Genomic DNA, 7,231 nt, shown 5'->3' with positions numbered 1-7,231 from the left:
GAGGATGCTATCATGGTAATAATCCACGAAAGAATCAAATAGTTCACCATAGTTGGGGTGTTGTCATGTCTCTGGGTCCCTGTTCAAGCACAGCACCAGTTTTGAAATCACCCCAGGTGGAAGGGTACCGTAGCTGCAAAGAATTTATATTTTAAGCCAGTTAGGAGACAGTCAAGGAGTCAGTGGATTTTTCACCCTGTGGTCTTTCTGTTCACCAAACCACTGACCTTTCTTTGTTAAACCGATACTAATTCCTTGGGAGGAGGAAGAGTAAGAGCAACAGTAACAGTAAGAGTAATAGTAAGAGACAAAAGTATCTATCCAGGTGGTCTTTTACATGTGAACGGGCTTGGTAAAAAGGAAAGAGGAAATTGGGGGGATGCATTTATTTTGGGTAAGTCAGGGTGTGACCTAATAACTGAATGGAGGATAGCAAGTACTTGCAATTCTAGTACCCTACCTTCTGGTTGTAGTCTTTCAAGTACCCTTTGCTTACAACTTTATTTGGTGTGGAATCTTCTAATTCAATTCTCTTAATGTGCCATATTCCATGATACTCTTTTCTTACTGCTGAGTAATATTTTATTGTGTGTATTAAAAATTTCATTTTTGAGTTAGTTGATCTTAGACACTCGAGTTGTTAACAAATATTGGATATTGTGAATAATTTCAAATATTCTCTCTACTTGAGTGTATATTTTTATGATCAAATATATATTTATGATCAATTACATAGGACCATAAATATATTTTTGCTATTGTGTTTTGGGGCCCTAGGTTCAATGCCAAGGAGAGGATTTCTGGTAGATATGGAAGCTTAACTCTTTTTTTTTTTTTTTTTTTTTTTTTGGTTTTTCGGGCCACACCCGTTAGATGCTCAGGGGTTACTCCTGGCTACACGCTCAGAAATTGCCCCTGGCTTGGGGGGACCATATGGGACACCGGGGGATCGAACCGTGGTCCTTTCCTTGGCTAGCGCTTGTAAGGCAGACACCTTACCTCTAGCGCCACCTCGCCGGCCCCGGAAGCTTAACTCTTATTTCTTTGGAAAGTACCTATACTGGTTACAAAGATTTTAAATGAAAAGATATACCCATCAATAGTAGATGAGGTTTTATTTTTCCCCACATGCTCACCAGCACAGATTTTTTTTAATGTGTGTGTCAAATGGGTATGTAAGAGTAATATCTCTTTTTTTTCTAAATTTCCTGATGATTAGTGGTGAAGGACATTTTTCATTTACATAATAGCCATATGCATATTTTTCATATGCCTATGTCTTTTTTAAGGAATTGTTTGTTAATGCTTCCTCTTTTTGTATGGTATTTGTAGATAAGTTTTTGTGGCAAATTTTTTTGATAAGTTTACAATTCCTTTACTTATATTTTATATTAACTATCAGATGAGTTTTTGGCAGATACTTTCTTCCAGTCTGTGAAGAATCTTTGCTTTATGACACAGAAGATTCTTAATTTGATGTGATACCATTTATTTTTCCTCCTATTTGGTTGGGTGACCACATTAAATCAAGGGATATGACTCTACATTTAATGCTATCAAAGATTCTCCTATGTTTTCTTTAATGTAGCCAAACAATTCAGACTTGATATTGAGGTTCTTAAAATGAAATGTTTTTCAGTCCATTTTATCTAACTTTATTGTAATATATGAGATAGACATTTGTATTCATTTTTCATATGTGACTGATTTGGTTACACAAAATCATTCATTGCATAGGCTTTCATTGCTCCACTTCACACATTTTGTCTTTATTTCATCTTACAAACTTCTATTGCCATTGATGACTCCATTGTATTATACTGTCTGACTAAACTTATCTGACATTCTTTAATGTGTCTTCTTAGAATAATTGTGCGACTGTATCTCTGTATCTGTGCCTCTGCCTCTATTTCTCCCTATCTTTTTTTATTCTAAACACAAATTAAAGATGATGGAAAAATTGTAAAATACAATTTAAAAGTTAATATTTGTTTTATTATTTGCTTCTGATGTAAAACAAAATGCAAAATCTCATTAATTAGTCATTAATAAAGAAAAGAGAAATAACTTGGGGGTTAAATGAATAAAATTGCATCTTATTTATAAAAATTTTTCTGTCTTACTTTCAATATTTTGTTGTTACAAGTGATCTGTATTATTAGACTTATTTAGAGTAACAGAAATAATATGTAGTACAAACATGCTAAAAGTCATTTCTGAGTTTGTTCTGATTCCAGACTATATGGAGAAAACATGTTACATGTTATAAAATACCAAGTGAAACATAAACATCAGTTTAAAACTAAATTCATATTTCTCAGAGAGCAATGAATGAAATGAATAAAAATTTAAAATATAGAAAATACTATATAACTATAGTTATATAACTAAAATCACAAATACAGAGTGATAGCACAGCGGGTAGGCATTTTCCTTGCATGTTGCCTACCCAAACCTGGCATACTAAATGCTGAGACTGCCAGGAGTGATTTATATTTATATATTATTTATATATTTATATATTATAATTTTATATAGTATAAATACTACACATTTGGTTTACTGCTGAACCTGTGCTTAGGTACATGCCTGGCAATGTTTATGACACGGTGTTAGGTTTGAAAATTAATTGATGTCTAGCTACCAGGTTTTTTAAACCTGGTACTAAAATTTTCTATAAATTTTCACATATAGATATGATCAACTGAATAATATTCTTCAATAAGCATAAGTAGTTTATTTAGGAAATATGGAAGAGAAGATTCTCTTTGTTGAAAAGAACTGATATGATATACTCAGAGCTAATATTTGCTTGATACCAGAGTAGAGTGTTTATTTTCTGGTGTTCAGTTTATTTTCTATTATCTGTTTAATTTTGTCCATTAATATTTAAATATTGAGGATTTTCCATTTTTAGTGACTGATCTCTTTTTTAATGTTATATATAATAAATAGCAACTTGTCATAATTTCAAGGTACTTAAGTTTATTTAATTTAGTCTTACTGTTAAATCACCTCATTCCAGCATTTCATGAGCACTGCAAAATATAGAGATATTGATTTTGGTTGGGAGGAAGGTTATGTAACTGTCAAATTGGTCAATTTACTTAAACCAAAGTTTTTATTTTATTTAATGCATGGTATTTATTTTTCCCTAACAAAATCTTCTGGCTTTTCTTTTTTTTTTTTCTTTGTGTTGTTTGTTCCTTTGTTTGTCTATTCATTCTCTTGGGCTATCTTACTTTTTCCTTGATTATAGAATTTATATAATTTTTCAGATGTTATACTGAACAATTACAGCAGGAATAATTTATATCTATATTCAACAGAAAAGTAGTATTATTTTCATTTTTTCTTTTTATTGTTCCACCATGATTTGTAGTATTTTTCATAACTTATTCATAGACCATTCTATCACTATACTCTCTGACTGGGAGCCACTTCCATCCACAATGACTCTGCTCATCTAACCCACCCCAACTCTAAGTTCAACAGTGTAGACAATCTTTGGCCATTTGCTGTTCATTTACTGTGTTATTTTATATCCATTTATGAATGAGATTATGTTTTGTTTCTTTCAGTTACTAGAGGTGGCTTCTACTTGGAAAATCCTTGTGTATTTTCAGAGCCTTGAAACTACTTCTACCTTTGAAGCCCAGAAAGAACCCACATTTCAATGCATTAAAAAGCCAAAATCTGTCACATAAATTTTTGGTGGTAATTGGCCTCAGACTATATCTCATAATGCTAGGTGTCTATATAATCTTAAGGTTCAGATTTGAGATCTGATGCATGAAAAACTTTCTCATGATTGCTATGCTAATTCCCCAATACATTTTTAATTTGCTTTATAAGAAAGCAAATACTTCCTAATTTTATATAAAGCACATCTGAATGACAACATAATCTAATACTGTTTCCTTAATAAATATTTTTAAAAGGGTTGGAGAGCTGGAGAGATAATCTCGACATTAAGACACCACCCCTTTCTATTGCATGTGGCCTGTCCTGTAAGTAGCTGGTACTATATATGGTTTCAGAACAACAACTGAGTGAATTCTGAGCAAAATGCCAGACCCAAACACTACTGGGCATGATAATTCCCAAACAAGTAAAAAATAAAAGTAAAAAACAAAACCTCTTGACTATTAAACCTTTTAAACAAAGTTACTTATTATACATCTAATGAATATATATGACTAGGTTAAGAAGAGTTAGATTGAAGCTTATCTAAATGTATTTTAATTTGGCAAAAAAAATTTATGGATTTCAAGCTTGAATCATAGTTAAAATGAATTTGGTTCTTCATTTTTGTATACCTATTCTATAATTTATTGTGATATTTCTATGGATTTTCTATTTCTATGAATTCTCAGTCAATTTGCTAGATCTAATTGATCATGAGTAAATTAAGATTATATTAAGGTTATATTAGATTATGATTAGATTAGATTAAGTTATATTTCAAAGTAGCTTAATTTATCTATAACTCTTTATAATACCATTCATCATTGTATACGTTGAAATTTAATTTAAAGAAGTAGAAAACCTTTTAATTTGCTTAAGCAAAACAAAATGTGCAGCAAGATTTTACTTTTGTTTCTAAAATTGCTAGTTTCCATATAAATTACCACATAAGAGATATTGAAGAACTGCGGGGAGACACAAGTATCACTATTGACCCATAAAAAGCATCTTTCATATTTCCCTTTTCTTCTCAATTTCATAGTAAAGTGATTTTAATTATAATATCAATAATTAAAAGCTACCACTATAAGTTTTTCCTCCAAAGCAACCCAGTTTCATCTATTAAAATAGTTTATTTGTTCCCATCTACTTCATATACCAAGTTCTGAAAGTTTATCTTACCTGGTTGAATTTGAAAATATACATTGTTTAAGTAGAGGAGATTAATTTTTAGTTTTACAGTCTTTGCAATACAGGAAGATACAGTAGAATAAAATTGAAGTATATGTGAGCTAGTCTATTGTATTTTGCTAGAGTGACCTTTCAAAATTTAAATTATCTTTCCCTGATCCTGAGTTCCCTCAACTATAAAATCAGGCACTGGACTAGAAAATGCCAAAGACAATTTGCCAATGGAAGCATTATATGAATATATGTAATATGAAAACACTAGAGTAAAACATGAATTTAGCTATAAATAGAGTCAAGCACTGAAAGTACCAACAACATTGTTAGATAGCAAAAGAAGCATTGTGAATGTCTAAAAATGTGGAAGAATATAAATAAAAAAATTAATGCAATTGTTAGCTATGGTTTTAAGTTAGAATTTTAATTAATATATAATATAATTATACTGATACAATTAATTTTTAATTAATTAATATATAATTCTATGACTTTTGTTAAAAACTGTGAAAAATATACTTACTCTTGGATTAGAATAGCCAATAAAAATTACTTTTGCTAGAATCTTTTGTGAACCCGCATTATTTAAATGTACTATATTTACCACACATACACCTTAATTTTTATCAAATAAAGAAGATAAAAGCAGGGGTTAACGTTTTATTGGTGCAGTAAAAATTAAATGTTTGCAATATCTGCTCTAAAACTTATAAACATCTAAGCCAATAGTCAGATAATTTATGCCTCTGGCTGAAAATCTAAGTACAAAAAAAAATCGAAAAAGTTGTAGTGCCTTATCTAAAAAAATGATCATGATTGCAACTTATTTACAAAGGGAAATTACATTTTCCTTCTTTGCAATTAGTAAACTAACACAGATAGCATTTGAGAAGTATTGCTAATTAATTGTTAATAACCTGCTGAGAACATAACCAAGACAGACACTAAATTGCAAAACTAGTTATCAAGTGTGTTGGAGCAGAAATGATTTAAAGATTTTAATCAGAATCCTTTGCCCAAAGTATTTATTTAGCATGGCTACCCAAATGAATGAGTCATTAAGCAAAGAAAATAATCGGATAAAAGGGAAGACTAAGCTTACTTAATTTACTAGGTTTAAAGTCTTTTATAAGTTCAGTTATTTTAAATAATTATCCATTATTTTTTTATCATTATACTGGCAATTTGTATGCTATAAATCTAAAATAAGTTGCTCCTCATCTTCCACTGTGATGTACAACCAGGTATGATTAATCCTTTTAGTATTAATGATAATATTTAAATGTTAAGAGTCAACTGTTATTACAGTGAATCAACTAAGAATACTCTTAAATTTGTTTAATAATTAGTGGCAACATAAGACTTGTTACTGTAGTATGAACATTATTATTTGTGTTTGTTCATTATTACTGTCTATAAAAGTTAAGATGCTTATATGTTTTGTATTCAATTTCTTATATTTTCTCTCTCTCTCTCTCTCTCTCTCTCTCTTTTTTGTATTTTTTGGGTTACACCCGATGGTGCTCAGGAGATACTCCTGGCTCTGTGCTCAGAAATCGCTCCTGGTATGGGGGACCATATGGGATGCTGGGGTTAAAACCACGGTCCATTCTAGATTGTCAGCATGCAGCACTCTACCACAGTGCTATCTCTCCGGTCCCATTATATCCTTATTTCTATCTCATATAATTTTTTTTCGTTTTTTTTTCTTTTTTTATTCCCCCGGAGGGGTGCACCGTTCCTGGAGGTACTGCAATACCAGGTCGATGCGTGGAATGGACGGAGCAATCTCCTATTCCAGTTCCTAATGCCAAAAATCCATTAAATATATTGTCGTCAGATAGACAACGTATCAGATTTTAAACTGATAAGAACAGATACTACACTTGATCTTAGCCAATAGGCCGAGAAGCGATTATCTCATATAATTTTTATTTTTTCTACTAAAATTTTAGATTAGACTCCCATAGCATCTTCAAAGAGATTTCCTTTACCAAGTCAAAATTTAAAACACAGACAAAACACACACACAAAAAGACATTTGTAGGAAAAGATGCCCAAAATATTAAGCAGAAGCAGAAACAAATATAGTTTTACAGGTAGGTCATATAAGATTATTACTGGAGCAGCAGGTAAGGTGCTTTTCTTGCAAGGAGCAGATCTGGGTTTGATTCTCTCACAGCACTTATTATTCTGCACCAGCAGGTGGGATCTGTGAGAGTAGCCATCAGTAAACCTGAAAAACTAGGGTGTGATCTCTCTCCAAAAAATATGAACAAACATACAAGATTGCCAAAGGACAAGGAACTTGTTGAACAAGAAACTTCTAATAAGTTTAAGTCTGTATGTTTGTGCAAAT

At 31.2% G+C, this 7,231-nt stretch overlaps 1 non-coding gene across 1 annotated transcript; it reads right to left on the bottom strand.

The window, feature by feature from the left end:
• Positions 1-6,597: 6,597 nt before the first annotated feature.
• On the bottom strand, positions 6,598-6,788 carry LOC126016804 (U2 spliceosomal RNA). Its single transcript, XR_007498517.1, has one exon. It is a non-coding gene; the product is annotated as a U2 spliceosomal RNA (small nuclear RNA).
• Positions 6,789-7,231: the final 443 nt, after the last annotated feature.

The sequence above is a fragment of the Suncus etruscus genome, chromosome 8 (assembly GCF_024139225.1).
Source record: "Suncus etruscus isolate mSunEtr1 chromosome 8, mSunEtr1.pri.cur, whole genome shotgun sequence".
In the NCBI taxonomy this organism is placed as follows: domain Eukaryota; kingdom Metazoa; phylum Chordata; class Mammalia; order Eulipotyphla; family Soricidae; genus Suncus; species Suncus etruscus.
Note: the sequence above shows the minus strand (reverse complement) of the source record. Positions and strands in the feature narration are given on the sequence as shown.